At 43.3% G+C, this 16,511-nt stretch overlaps 1 protein-coding gene across 1 annotated transcript in view; it reads left to right on the forward strand.

Annotated features, from left to right (window-relative positions):
- The first annotated feature begins 9,201 nt into the window (after window positions 1-9,201).
- The window catches only part of zyx (zyxin), a 28,874-nt gene continuing 21,564 nt past the window's right edge, over window positions 9,202-16,511 (forward strand). The window contains 1 exon segment of the mRNA XM_071202555.1: window positions 9,202-9,460. The gene's annotated coding sequence lies outside the window, so the exon portion shown is untranslated.

Consider the following 16,511-nt stretch of genomic DNA (forward strand, 5'->3'; position numbering starts at 1 on the left):
ACCCTCCATCACCCTCCATCACCCTCCTCCTCCTCCTCCTCCTCCTCCTCCTCCTCCTCCTCCTCCTCCTCCTCCTCCTCCTCCTCCTCCTCCTCCACACTGATCACTCCAAAACAACCTACACACACACACACACACACACACACACACACACACACACACACACACACACACACACACACACACACACACACACACACACACACACACACACACACACACACACACACACACACACACACACACACACACACACACACACACCAATATTAAACAATCTTGGAGAAAAAAGGAAAAAGGCAGCTGAGGGTGTTCCTCCACGGTGAAGCTGAGTCTCCACCTCTTTTGTTCTTACGTCGTCTCTCCGTGTCGATCCGCCCCTCAGTCATCTCTGCACCTATTTCTTGCTCCTGAATCACGTCTCCCCCCCCCCCTCATCCTCCCCCCTCATCCCTGGAGACACTAATGAGAGGGCTGGCTCTTTTATCTACATCTCCCTCTCATTGACACCACCACACCTGCACCTGTTTGTATTGTGTGTATTAAAAAAGGTACAATGCACATTAATTAACTTTAAGTCCATCATGTAGATATGCACGATTTGAAGGCTGATTTTCATCTGCAGCCCCTTCATTCAACTTCATATCAACAATGGTTCCCTTTAACCTTCTCTGTTGCTCCCCTTCACTTTGGGAAGCGCCTCTTTCTCTGCTGATTGCCAATTCATTTAAGCTCTTCCTATAAGTGTGTGTCAGCAAATGGAGGAGGAGGTTGGGGGGGGGGGGTGCGTGTGTTACTGGTCACTCGTGTTTTCTAGACTTTTACGCACATTAGGCGAAGAAGACGGAGAGGGAGAGGGCGCGACAGATGGACGGACGGAGAGACAAGGACATGGGCACAGATGGGGTGATGGGAAGGAAAGAGTTGAGTCACGTGCGAGAGAGGGAGACGATGCTGAGCGGGAAGAAAGAAAGAAATGAGCCCCTCAGACTGGACGGAGGAGAAGGATAAAACAATCACTTAAGGATGCAGAGAGATGCAGAGGCATGGATGTGACAGCAGTTCATACAGACTCAACACATCACTCATATTCCAGCCAATCCCTGCGCTGTGGGCGTGAATATAGATGTGTGAGAGCTCTCACTGGGAGCGAGAGTGAGGCGGCTGCCGGGGTCAGCTTCAAACGGGGTTTTGGATCCTCAACCTGATTAGGAGGAAATCAACAGCGCCTCTAATGTGTGTAATTGAGTTCTTGGACGCCTGTTTCCTTCTCTGGGTTTCAATCCCCCTCCATCTGCCCCTTAGTCTGTGCAAATCACTGTCTGGAAGTCTCCTCTCTCATTCAGAGACCCAGAGCCAGATCTCACACACACACACACACACACACACACACACACACACACACACACACACACACACACACACACACACACACACACACACACACACACACACACACACACACACACACACACACACACACACACACACACACACACACACACACACACACACACACACACACACACACACACACACACACACACACAACTCCTGTGTGACAATGTGGTGATGTACGATACTCTTGACCTAACAATCAACATCGGCCCCTCTGTTGTTTCCCCGACCCAGACTGCAAGGACTCTGGGCGTGAACCCAGATAACAACCTGTCCTTCACTGCAAACATCGCTGCTACAACCCGCTGCTGCAGATACACGCTTTACAACATCAGGAGGATGCGTCCCCAGCTGACCCAGAAAGACACGCAGCTTCTGGTCCAGGCTCTCGTCATCTCACGCCTAGACAACTGCAACTCCCTCCTGGCTGGTCTGCCTGCATGTGCCATCCGACCTCTGCAGCTCATCCAGAATGCAGCGGCTCGCCTGGTCTTCAACCTTCCTAAATTCTCCCACACCACGCCGCTCCTCCGCTCCCTCCACTGGCTTCCGGTAACTGCTAGAATTCACTTCAAGACACTGGTACTTGCGTACCATGCTGCGAATGGATCTGGCCCTTCCTACATCCAGGACATGGTTAAACCGTACACCCCAGCGCGTGCACTACGCTCTGCATCAGCCAAACGACTCGCTGCACCCTCGCTGCGAGGGGGAGCCAAGTTCCCATCAGCAGAAACACGTGGGTTTGCTATCCTGGCTCCAAGATGGTGGAATGAGCTCCCCATCGACATCAGGACAGCAGATAGCTTACACACCTTCCGGCGCAGACTGAAAACTCATCTCTTTCGACTCCACCTCGAGCGATAGAACTATTAACAAAGCACTTATATACTAATAAAGGGCTGGCTTATCTACAGCCAGTTGAGTAGCACTTGAAATGTTTTTGCTGGAACGCACTTATTGTAAGTCGCTTTGGATAAAAGCGTCAGCTAAATGCAATGTAATGTAATATGGACCTTCGATGCGAGACAAGGTCAACCACAGTGGGAAGAAATTCTTGACACTAATCTCACTCATGATACATGGACTCTTTACAACGATGACTGTCTTTGTCCACCCCTATCGACTCCCACACACACACACACACACACACACACACACACACACACACACACACACACACACACACACACACACACACACACACACACACACACACACACACACACACACACACACACACACACACACACACACACACACACACACACACACACACACACACACACACACACACACACACACACACACACACACACACACACACACACACACACACACACACACCGCCTTGCAACACATGACCCTTCTATCATGTTCCCATCAGCACGTCTCTGTTTTTCCTATCTCGGCTGATGATGCTGCGCTGAATTCAAATGCAGCTGTTTAAACGCATCTCGGGGACTCGCACGTATCTCGGGGACCCGCACACACCTCATTCCTGTAATCAGTGACTTTCATGTACCTGTCACTATCTGTCCATCAGATCCTGCCTCTTCTGTTGGTTGCACATCAAGGGTAATGTAGAACAGCTTAAAGGTCTTCTGTGCAGATGAAGGGAAATGCCTGTTTTCAAAGTCACTCTGAAAGCTTGTAGGATATATATTTTTTTTATGGTTAAAATTCTCTAAAATATGTAACTCTCCCATTGCCTTTTTCTTCTCCACTGCCCACTGCTTTCCATGTAACCCTGTCTTTATTCTGTGCTCTGCTGAACCTCTGCTCCTTTGTGCTACTTGTTCATTGGAACCACATGTCACGCATCGGCCTCAAGGAGCCACCTTGTAAGTTAGGCGAGAATGTGCTGGTGTTTGTGTGTTAAGGAGGAAGAGAGAGTGTGTCACTGACAGCCGGGCTGTATTGGGTTTCACATATGAAGAAAGAGAGAACATATGAGTGGGGAAGGAGAAGTGTTGAGGGCAGAGGGAGGAGAAAAAAGGGAGAGAGAAAGATGAAAGGGGGAAAGAAAAATGTGGTGGTGGTGTGTTTTTAAGGAGGAATGGGAGTAAGAGGTGGGCGGGGGAAGAATGTGATAAATGTTGTTTTAAAAAGAGACAGCCTCTAATAAGCTGTTCTTAGGCAGCCACCTCTGGGTAGGAACATTGAAACGAGTGATTGAAACTTGCATTCTTTGTAATGTCCAGCAGATGGCGACGACATAAAATACATTTGATTGTATTGAAGTCGACGAGAAAAAAGTCACTACTTCTCAATGGATTATATATACTCAGTAAACATTTTCCTGAGGACTTTTTGGTCTCAATCGCTTCTTTCAAGTCTTCTTAAACACAGCAAGATGTTCATTTTATAAATGTTGGTCCGATTTGGAGTCATTTAGACAATAAGAAAGCAGGGCTAGCTTATTACGGACAGCTCACGAAACACAGCATTGTCCAGTATTGGTGCTCTCTTACAACTTTGACCCTTTCCTTAGTCTGTTTGCACTTTGCAGTTCATAAAAGTATCATGTTGGATGCTTAGAAATGTCTATTTCTGCATTTGATTGTACTTTGCTTTAATTGCTACCTCACTGGTTGAAAAAAAGCAAGACGACGGAACCAAAAAGCCAAACTTAAGGCTCCAAAACCGCTGTTCACAAACCAATGACGATACCCTGCAACTTTTTCATTTGATAGACATTTTGGGTATTATTATTTGAAGCTTTTGGCAAGCAGTTCACCCTTTTAGCTTGAATTCTTTGTGTATGGGTGCATGGTAGGGAGTCTCGTTCTGTGTGTGTGTGTGTGTGTGTGTGTGTGTGTGTGTGTGTGTGTGTGTGTGTGTGTGTGTGTGTGTGTGTGTGTGTGTGCACTCTAGTTCTTAAAAAAAGGCAAAAACCTAGCGTACGAGGAGTATTATTATTTACAATCCTTTTTCCTGCAATCACCCCACATTCTCTCTCTTTCTCCAGCCCTCCCTATCTAGCCCACCGCTGCTGCAGCTGTTTATCCCCAGAGATCGCCAGCTTCTCATGTGTCCATTCTCATCTACAAGCCTATCACTCTCTATCAGAGGCATGTCACTATCTCTACACTCCCTCCTGTCCTTAATCACATATCTAACTGATGTGGATGCTGTCAGGCAGGGACGGTTCCCCTAACACTGACCTCCCTGTGGCCCCCCTAACAATGAAACGTTTTTTGTTTTTTTTTAAATGTATATTTTCTGGTACTCGGTTTGCCAAAAACCGCAGGATTTTGTTGCTGTAATATGAGATTGTGCAGACACCCGTATGTAAATTAGAGATGTAACTGTTCATTGCCTTTAATTGTATATAAATATGGTGTTAGTGCAAACATTGCACTATAACTTAAGCTGAAGCTAACAGTAATAACTATAAGATCTATCTGAAATAAATAAATGTACTGAAACAAATACCAATAACTGTATTGCATTGTTTTCTTATGCGCAATTACTTCATACTGTCTAGTTCTCTTTCTCGTCCTGCATGTATTGTGCCCCCCTCAGAAAATAACTGGCCCCCCAGTGGCCCCCCCCAGTCAAATTGGTCTAGAACCGCCACTGCTGTCAGGAGATTCTGAGGAGTTCTCCCTAAGGCATTGTATTCTCTTAGTCTGGCTGTGCTCACCACTGTGTGAGCCTGACCCCTGCTGGGGGAACTGGGGCTCTACAGTCTGCTTGAATGGGAGCCAGTTTGGCTGCAGGGAGATGTTTTTCTCCAGGTGCTGAGTGAAGAGACTATGTTCTCTCTCAAGTATGCATGTTCTGATCCTGTCTAAAGCACGCCCGGAATGTCTGCTTGATGGCTTAATGTTTTGTTTTTTTCCGCTTTGTGGGCACAGCTACTTTGCAACTGCATTGTAGGCTATACACACTTGCAAGAGGATTTGTGCATTACAACTTCCTTTTATCAACTTTATCTCACATCACCAAACTTAAATGATCAGAGATTTGCTTACATGTGAAATTGAGGAGAGCTACTCCTTGTGCTAAACTAACTTTGTTTATGAGGGAATTTTACAAATATTGGTTATATCTCAAATAATATCTAACAACGTTTTTTAAAACCAGCTTTATGTGTTGCTAGAAGTGTGTTGTAATGACACAAGAGGTGAATTACCTTTTCAAACAACAGCTGCCATAAATTGAGCACAGAGGGTCCAAGGACAGGGATATTGTTTAACCTAATATAATACGCATTTTTATAAATGGCGAAAATCCCAGAGCTCGCTCCAGAGGAAGTTTCTCCCCCTCCTGCTTGAAACGCCTCAATTGGACTCATTTGTTTACTTCTGTAATACAGTGACATCACTATGTAACACTTAGGCTACTAATGGGTAGCGCTCCAACAAATTGTACGTGATAGGCTAAGGGGCGGGACAGCTCTAAACAGTTGACCAATCACAAAAGAGCCGGCCAGCTAACCAATCAGAGCAGACTGGGCTCTGGTTTCAGACAGAGGGTGAAAAGAGGTGCGGCCGCACAGGCAGTATGAGAGAAATAAAGAGCTTTTTGAACATTAAAGTGTGGAGACATGACACAGTGGAGACACTAAGTACACATATAAACCAAAATGAACATAACATGACCTCTTAAATTCTCATGCGAGGTTCAGAAGCAGTGTTCATTTATTAAAATGTAGGAGTGGTGGCGTGTGGTGCAGTGGGTTGTGCGTTGGTGTTCAGATCAGGGGGTCACAGGTTCAAACCCCACTGTAGTCAGCATGTCGTTGTGTCCCTGGGCAAGACGCTTCACCCCAAAGTGCTCCTGTGGGGATTGCCCACAGTATTGAGTATGTAAGTCGCTTTGGATAAAAGCGTCTAACAAGTCACATGTAATGCAATGAGTGTGTGGTTCCAACATACAGAGAAAGAGTGGAAGGAAAGCCAAGTCGAACTGCTCAGTCCGGTATTCATCATGAGCTTTATACAGTCTACTTTATGGTCATTTTCGACACCTTTAAAATGCATTTAGTTGGGTGTGAAACATTAACCCTCCATTGAAATAGCTTCCTCCTTTTCTCTGTTGAGCGAATTAGTGAGGGAGAAAGAGAGGGTTGGAAATGATCCAGGAACAGGATAATAACTCAGAGCATTATAAGGCAGTTGCTGACTCACAGGAGCAATGGGAGGTGGAAAGGGAGAAGCGGAAAGAAAGATATGAAAAGGGAAATAAAAGTGCAGCGTTTGCAGGGCAGGGCTGGAGGAATTTGGAAAGAAAAGTGTTTAAAAAAACATGCCTCACGAAACAGAGAGAGGGGGAGAAATATGGCACTTAGAGAGGGAGGGGGAGACGAACGGTTCTCTCCAAAGTTTGGCTGCATTCCAGGCTGTCTGGCTCTGATTGTGACGGCCTCCTGTTTTTATCTTACCTCCAGACTTAGGGGTAAGAACAGCTTCCCTCTGCCCTGCCTGATCCAAACGTCAGTCTCCATGGCACCGGCTCATGTTTGCAGCTGCATGAAAACAGGAAGAAGAGCTTTACTTTGGTGTCATTTCAACAAACTAACGTCACCACCGAGACAGAAGGCAGGCTTGTAAATTGGCAGGAATTTGGAAAGGCAAACAGAAGTTGACCTCCTCCCGAATGTCACCTGCCTGAGAGCACTTTTTTTGCGTGGAAATTCAACATGTTTTTTTAGTCCCAGTGGAAGTGGGGAGAGACTGGAAGCATTCCTAGCGGGACAATGGGCTATCAGAGACCCCAAAGACCACTCCCTGTGTATTTCACAGACATGAATCAGGCAACAACAGGTTACACAACGGCTACTGCAGAGGTCTGAAAGAGGGGAGATCTGCCTCGTTTCACAACCTGAATTAAATGCACTGCTGCTACTCAACCTGAAAGTCATGGGAGAGATGAGTCAGAACAGAAGTGGACACTTGATGCTCGCTCCAAAACCTCTGAAACGTTATATAGGCCTAGAGGCATACAGTGAGATAACGGCAATTGTTCCAATGCCCTTTCTCTTTTTACTTGTAGAAATATATAAGTAAAAATAATTTATATTATCGGTTGATCTGTTGATTATTTTCTCTGTAATTTAATCATCTTTGGTGAAGCACATTTTAAATAATGTCACAATTCCCCATCACTCTAGGTTGCATCTTGAATTTGCTTTCTTTGGTATATTTGCTTGACTTTTTCGGACAATTCATTGATAAGTTATTAAAATAGTGTATTATTTGTCGGATGACTTCTCAATTAATGGACTTAATTAAAAGTCAGTCTTGATTTTAGCCCATTCTAAATGTGTGTGTTCGTTTGCATTATGAGCAGAAACACTGTTTGAATTACCGGACCCATGTTACAAAAAATCTAAATGTAAAACAATAATTACACTTTCAAAATATTAAAATAAGAAGGTGAAAATGAATGTTCATTTATGTCAAAAGTAATGAGTGATTTATTGCATTATACGAGCAATGACTACACCTGAAAGTGTGATAAGACTATGATAGGGCTACCTGAGTCATTATGGTGTGTGTGTGTGTGTGTGTGTGTGTGTGTGTGTGTGTGTGTGTGTGTGTGTGTGTGTGTGTGTGTGTGTGTGTGTGTGTGTGTGTGTGTGTGTGTGTGTGTGTGTGTGTGTGTGTGTGTGTGTGTGTGTGTGTGTGTGTGTGTGTGTGTATTGCCATAAAAGGATATTAAGTCATAGTAGCCGTCATTTGTGCAGGATGGGAGGTGTTATCTAACACCACGGTGAAGGGCGATCACATCCTCTTTGTCAGGATGAACAAATATGATTTGTGGAAGAGCCATAAAAGGAGCAATCCAAGTTCCCACATGTTTACTGCCTGAGTGCAAAGCAAATAATGATGTGGCAGCACACTTGGCAACCGGCAAAATAATTCCTCTACAATCTGATCCTCAGCTTTTGCCTGTCGAGGCAAGGTATTGAAAGGCATAAAACCAGACTTTTTTGTATTGCCTAACAGTAATAAAAAAAAGTAAAAATAGCCAAAGTATACCACAACCCAGGCCTGTTTGAGCATACTTTTTTCCACCGTTGTGCCTCCTTGTGTTTAAAAAGCATGACTGTTTTAGTGTCTGTATCTAATCAAGCCTCGAGTCTAGCCCCATTATCTCTCCCTCCCTCTCACTCCCTCATTCCCTCAGCCTGACCTTACAAGGAGAGGCAACAGGGTTGATGTCATTGAATGAAGAATGCTTCAAGAATCCAGAGAGAAAGGAGAGCAGCAGGAGGAGGAGGGGTCTAACTGGACAGTTTTATGAACACACACACACACACACACACACAGAGAGAAAGAGAGAGGGAGGGTGCTGTTTATGTAGTAATACACAACTCCTGGCCCAAAGTAAAACGAGAGAGAACTTGTTTGGAAGGATGGTGTCATTCCTTTTCCAGACTGAAAAGCACAGGGGGAGGGTCTAATAGCTGGAGAGGGGAAGAGAGAAAGATAAGTTACCATTATTTTACAGTCAGCTCTTACTTAGCCTGGACCAGGAGAAAAAACAAGAACAAAAGGAAGAGGGGGAAGGAAAAAGGAGATACACACTGCAGCTGTATTAACAGGGTAAGTAATGGACTTTCATGTGAATCAGTATGAAAGAAGGAGATTGCATGTATTACTTTCTTTTGGACTGCCACACAGGTTACCTAATACGGTGAAGTATTTTGTCAATGCATGATAGCAGATTGTTTCAATGAGGGATACACACCTTAGGGAAAGGCATGTTTGTGATGTGACACTAGTGTGGGTGTCACATGGCAGCGGTTTATAAGACATATGAAAACTACTGCACATTCTGGTTGAAAGATACCTTTGTGTGGATGATGTCCCGTTGTTTCCCTATAGCTGAGAAGCCGTTTTTGAGAACAGAAACATATACTGTAGGCTGATGGACACCGACGATAAGGACTGCTATGCGGAAGCCCCAACAGGAAGTCGAGCCAAAAAGTTGACAAAGCTAGTTAGCTAGCCGCGCAGCTGGTTAGCCTTTATTTACGTCAGAGAGTGGAAGAAATAACTTGATGACAGCACAGTTATGAGAAGGCGTGTGTGTATTGCCATATGAGGTAAGGAAAAAATGGGCCGGTGTTGTAGCCACCAAAACTACCTGAGATAAGCTAGTAGTGGTAGGGGTGTGTAGCAAGCTAGCTAACGTTAATACTGCTGTGATTGATGATAAGCCAGAGGTTAGCGTTCATCACACTGACTGGTCAAGCTCACAGGTGAGATTATGTTGTCTTGTATAACCTAAAGAGGATTTATATTTTCCAGAGACATAGAGATATATGATTGTGTGTTGAAGCTACAAAGCTAACGTTCCCTGATATAAATATGTTACTGCTAACGTTTTCGAACGTCATTTAAACATTTAACGGTTAATAACGGCTAACTGTTAATTAGCAACATTAAACTAGTTCCTCTCTTAGCCCCATAGCTAACTGGGTTATACACATTTCCCATTGTGTTTATTGTTTGTACGTGAATTATTAATTATTATTAATTAACCTAGCTGTATTTGCTGTGTTTTGTAAACGCGCACCCATTGCTGTCAGCTGTCAAAGCATAGGTTGGCCAACCAGTGGGGTAGACTACTAACTAAGTAGATTACTCAAGTACTGTAATTAACTGCAATGTTTGAGAGACTTGTACTTGACTTGAGTATTTCCCTGTTTTGCTACTTTGTGCTTCTACCCCACTACATGTATGTACATTTTAGTCTTACATATTTCCATTAATAGGTTCAATATAATCAATACTTAAATAAGACTTTAGTTACAACTGGAGTACATTTCACAAGCTCCCCTGCAGCAAACAAAGTAATTTAAAACTAGCTGCAGCTTTCAACTCTTACATTTATCAAAATATATTATTATGAAATGGGCCAATCTGCATAATGAGTACTTTTAATTTAAGTATATTTTGATGCTTATACAGTTTAATGGGGGATGGAGCACCAAGATACAGTATGTTTATTAAAAGTGCAAGGTAAATATAAATATGTTACCAGGTGGCTACTGGCTAGAGCTGCAATGATAAGTCATGTAATCAATATGTTGATGGACAAACAAAACTATAGCCATCTCTTTTTGATATTGTACTGATTAATTATGTAATTTATCATGCCAAAATGACAAAAAATGCTGAGTTCAGCCTCTGAACTATGGATATGTCCTGCTTATTCCTTATTGGAGTTTACTGAATATTTTTGTATTGTGAACTGACAAAGCTTTAAAGACCTCAACTTTGACTCTTGAGATACTGGCATGCACACTTTTCAGATCAAATAACTAATTGATTTATATAGACAACTATCAGCAGATGTAGTTGCTGCCCTACATGTTTATTCTATGTGGTGCCTATAGAGTACCACAGTGACGCGTCCTAAACCCCGGAAGTAAGTTAGCATTTTACCACTTCCGGTTCCTTTGACAAAAAAGCAATGCAATTTCTCCATAGGGATTTGGAAAATAGCTCGAAATAATGTCTGTGGTTGAGACACATTGAAGAGACGGATCACGTTTTGTTCTACGACATTAAATACATCAGCAGTGACCCCACTGGTGATTTCTGAAGAGTCTACGTGTCTGAAAAACGATGGTTGTTACCAAGTGGCTGAATAGGACTACAGAAGCTGTCGAGGCCGTTTTACGTCATTACACCGAACACGTAAACACTCCCGCTAAGTTTGTTTGTTCCCGTGTTCTGCTTGAAAGCAAGTTCCTGCCTCCTGCAAACAAAAGCTTCAACTTGTACAATTTTGAATCTGTAGTTTTGAATATGGATCTTAAGTTGGCGTGACGTTGAAGCAGCGACCCTGCTGTAGTTCGTTTATAGCATAACGTTAGCATTTTGCTTCTGGCGACTAGATTTACGATTCGAAAATGATAAAAGTAGGGTAGACATGTGGATATTATTATCCGGCTGAACAAAACGTGATCCCTCTCTTAAATGTGTGTCAACCACAGACCTTATTTCCAGCTATTTTCCAAAATCCTATGGCGAAATTGTATTGCGTTTTTGTCAAAGGAACCGGAAGGAGTTTACTTCCGGGTTTTAGGACGCGTCACTGTGGCACTCTATGGCCGTTTCTCAATCGCGAGGAAACTGGCTTCCAAGCCAATATTTCAAGGATACTACGTCATCGAGTGCCGCCGAAGGACTGTTCCAATCTCCAGCATACTTGGAATTCCACCGAGGCCGCGTCCTTGGTTTGGGGGTAATTTCGAGGCTGCACATGGGTAGACTTTGCGTCCTTCAAATCCCCACAATGCTTTGCGCACGGACCAATTTCCCCAAATCTGTGGCAGAAAATGTAAGGCAGGCCTCTCATATGACGCACACTTGCTAGCCTGTTCCACTCTTCGTTTTCCCATTGCCAGGAAGGAGTCTTGCCTAGCTTCTGAAGGAAGTGACTCGGAAGACATGTGCAACCAAGCGAGCATCCTCGCGATTGAGAAACGGCCTATATGTTGGGGCCCACAAGGTTGTCTTCACCATTGCTTGGCCTATATTCATAACCTAGTTGTGTCTCATGTCATCTATGAGATCATGTGAACATCCACAGCTCTGTGCACTGTTAAAGGATGGTTGAAGAACACAGGAGACTTGTGTCCATTTTTTGCATTGCTATTCCTTCAAGAATGTAAAAATCCTGTTCTAATCAGTGTTAACCACACAGCTGCGCCTTGCCTCTCTGAATTGCCTTTTCATCAGCTAGGAGAGGAGCCTCAACCCGAGGCCGCAGAAAGCTGTGTTTAAGAATAACTCAAAGCAAGGAGGCTCTGGTTTTGGTAGTCTGAGGTTAGTGTGGTGCTACTCTTTGAAAAAACAGGGATTATGGTCACTGACGCCTTAGTTAATGGAGGAGGGAATAGGATATGTGTGAACAAAGATGATCTACGAATGGCTGTAAGCTACACTTTATGACTGGGTTGACGAGGAATCCTCCTTAATTGTACCATCCATGAGTCTAGACTGTTTAAGGCATTCCTTTGCCCCAGATCACGGCATGTCTAGCTCTTTGATTTGATCTCTCACTGTCTTGTGACTCGTCTTTGGCCTTCATCATTCCTCTGTAATGTGGGAACAGATAAGGTTGTATGGGTCAGAGGTTGACGCGGAGCCCATACACTGATGTTATTAACGGTTTTGAAATGTTGCCTGCTCAATCAGCCGTCCAATTGTAGTCTGACAGAGGGCACAACACTGGTGCTCAATGCTTGTCCACTGACCTGTAAGATTGGACTCAAAAGGCTTGTTTCTCCCCGCATTAGTGACCCCCGGCCTAGACACGCTTTCCCAGAAACTGGGTGTGCTATTTACATTAGAACAATAGAGTTTCATCAACAACACAGTACACTAGTCACTGACACAATGACTGAACAGACATGGAAGGAGTTGGAGACTGTCAGGAACTCCGGTTTTCTTAACCGTTACAATGGTAGATGTGGAGTTCTGTTTTTACTGGTTCAAGGCTTGTATTGGTCATGCGAACATAGCCACAGTGTAGTTACTATGACGATGAAAATCTTAGGTCACAGGCTCCTCCAACAGTGCAACACAATAAAACAGAAATAAATAGTGTATTATTATTGTTTGGTAGGCAAAGCAGTAATGAGATTATTACTGATTATTAAGGAGACATGTTTTTCATGAGGAACTGCAACCAATCAGTCGATTAATGAATATGACGGTGGACAGAAAAAAAATGGCCAACTAATTTGATTATCAATGTATCAAAAATTGTCAGACTGAAATTGCAGAAGATGCTGTTTTTAGCATTTAAAATATTTTTTTTATATATACCATGTTAAGCCGGACACCGGTGATTTAGACTCGCAAACAGGACATTTATCGACATCACCTTGAACTTTGAGACACCTGGATGAGCATTTTTCACTTTTTAATATATAAACCCAAAAGAAAAATATGCAAGCGATACTACTCCCGATGTGAATAAATACTGCTTAATGCAAGTGTTTTTGTTTTTTGTGAGGAACCATGCTACAACACTTCCATATATGACCTTTTAAAAAAGCAGTACCACAGTATATAAACCGAATTGAGTTCCTCTATAACCACAAAGTAATGAACCACTGCTGGCTTTCCCTCTGAATAGTGTGGTAAACCCCCCCCCCGTACTGCACCACATAGTCTGTGCCTTCAGAGGAAACAGTGTTCATGTGAAATGTTTCAACACTTAGACCAAAGACATAGATAACACAAAGTGTGCCACCAAAAGAGCTTAGTTTCACTTTTCTTTGTTTACACTTTATAGGCCATATGGGACCTAAAATGCCGAGGGCAGCGATTCCAACGCCGGGGTATTTTGAACGTCCTTCGAGGTAGTTAGTCTGATTTCTTTCACCCTCTGTATGTTTAAGTCCGTCCCTGATAAGACTAAATGAAAAGCAACTGTTGTGCCCATACCAGGGTGGAGAACCAATTTTCTACCCTGTAAAAGTAAAGCCATGTGGAGTTTATACAAAGTTCAAAAGCTCCAGAGTACGGTGTGTTTGATTTATGTTGGGGCCCTTTCCAAAGGCAACATAATGCCATCTTCCATCACCGCTTTAAATGAGAAATTATTAAAAGCTGCCTCAAGTGATGTCATCCAGAGAAAGGAATGGGAAGTAGTGAAAAGAACAAAAAATGGTCATAGTCTGCCACGAGTGAGTTAAAGCTTAGCGCAAGGATATATAGAAAGAAAGGCTGCTCCAAGAGAAACAAAAAGAGGTGATGTCATTGACTTGTAGCGCCAAAAATGTTCCTCAGCGAGGGTCTCTCATCTCGCGGATCAGGTTTCATGATGGATTTGCAGTGTGCAGCTCGGTGGAGCTGATGTCACCGTATGGAATCCCTCAGGACCGTACCGAGGACCAGATGGGTCCGCACCACTGCTGAATAATTGAGAGGACTGTTGCATAGTGTCTATTAAAACAAGGTAGCTAAAGTACTCTAATGAAAAGACTAAATCACAGTCTATGCCCACCCTTGTCCAGCACTCCTTTTTAGCAAGCCATTATGAAGCTAAGTGTTCTGTTTGGAGTACTTCAGAATAGGACACCTTGTTTAAAGCCACAAGCTGTATCTTCACTGCTATCAGTCAATCTCTGTTTGCATGACGTTTCCAGTGTGTTTAACTTGAAGTAGGTTGATATCAGGTTAATAAGGAGCCAGCTACTTTCTAAAGGCCCTGTCACACTGTCCCGAAATTGACACCCGATGGACACACGAATATGGAATTGTGAATTTCGCACGAAGATGGCCCCGAACCACACACGAAGGCAACATTTACATTACATTTAAGACATACAACTGCAATGAAAGTACCAAAAACAATTATGTTACAGTACTATGATACTGTACTGATATCTTCAGACTTTGTTCATTACTTTATCCGTCTTTATATGTAGAAAATATTACGTTTTCTCCGTAATGTTGTTTCCATAACAACAACAATTTCCTGTCAACTGTCCTTCAAAATAATATATTATATCCTTTTTAGTTTCACAGAACACAAATTGGGTTATTTACATAATATATTTACATGATTTTGTTTTGCAATAAAACAACCCGATGGACACAAGATAAAGGAAATGTTCAAATTCGGCTGTGATCGTAGCAACATCGGGCCATTCGTGAGGGCATCTTAAGCCATCGTATGACCGCTGGCGGAGTTTCTCAGGCTCCGGCAGCAACTTCGTGAGCGGAGGCAAAATCTTTGGCATGCCAAAAAATTGCCGAAGGACCTTGAGAAGGTTCATTTTCGTGTTGAATTCGTGTGTCCATTTTGCCCTTCGTAAGGCCATCGTGAGGGCATCTTGTTATCCTCGGTGCCATCGGGCATTCGCCCCGATCAGAGTGAATGTGAATGCACCGATGATACCACGAAGATGATACGATTTGACAAGATGCCCTCACGAGTGCCTTACGAAGTTGCCGCTCACGAAGTTGCCGCTCACGAAGTTGCCGCTCACGAAGTTGCTGCCGGAGCCTGAGAAACTCCACCGGCGGTCATACGATGGCTTAGATGTCCTCACGAATGGCCCGATGTTGCTACGATCACAGCCGAATTTGAACATTTCCTTTATCGTGTGTCCATCGGGTGTCAATTTCGGGACAGTGTGACAGGGCCTTTAGGGACACCACCTGTCCTTTGTCTCTGTTTCCTTTTGGTTTGGTATGGTATCCTTCCTTTATCCTCTGCAAGTGACCCTGTGTGCCAGCAGGACCTTTGCATCTCCATTCGAGACTCGCCATCTCCCCTTATTGATCCATGCGGCAATTTTCAGAATGATTTACGTGGGATAGCGTAGTGGAGCGAAGATTCTCTTATTTGAATGGTTTTTTTAAACGTTTTTTTAAAGGACAGTGACATTTGGCAGTAGATGTCATGCGGTAGTTTTTCCACTTATAGTTGTAACGTCTTTAATGACTAGTTGTGTCTTTCTAAACCTTTTGATTACACAGTTTTGCAGTTGTAGTCACACTTTTATCAGAAATGATTCCCCTCATCCAACATTTTCCTAGTAAGAGTGGCAATAAGGAGTGGAAATGTTCTGGCCTACCTATTAACATGATAAAACATATACAGTACATACACATATTGAACAGTTTGATAAATAATGCAAATACACAACACACTATATTATTTATCAATTAATAAATAATGTCCCTTTTTTATAGGTAACACAGTTGTGCGTAGCCAACGCAATAGCAACATATTTACACTGGGAGCTCTTTAAATAGCTAATGACATCATGAAACCGCTGACGTCTCGGCATGGCTAAAGGACATGTATGGTTAAAAGTGTCGACATGTATAAATATTGGCACATGTTTCAAACTCTAAAATATATAAAGTATATCAAAAAAAAACTCGAGGCCCGGGGGCCAAATCAGGCCCTTGGTGGATTTAATTTCAGCCCGCAGGATAATTTTGAATTCCTATTAGATCTGGCCCGCCGGTATATTGCACGCACACCTTCACTCCATCCTGAGGGTCTCCTCAGCTCAGACAACAGGGCATGTTTGGTTTTTCTTTGAGGGGAATAGTTTTGTTGAAGCTGTTGTTGGCCTGTGGGAAAATGTACTCATAAGAAATGACTGCAGATAG

Source organism: Pseudochaenichthys georgianus, unplaced genomic scaffold (genome assembly GCF_902827115.2).
Source record: "Pseudochaenichthys georgianus unplaced genomic scaffold, fPseGeo1.2 scaffold_556_arrow_ctg1, whole genome shotgun sequence".
Taxonomy (NCBI): domain Eukaryota; kingdom Metazoa; phylum Chordata; class Actinopteri; order Perciformes; family Channichthyidae; genus Pseudochaenichthys; species Pseudochaenichthys georgianus.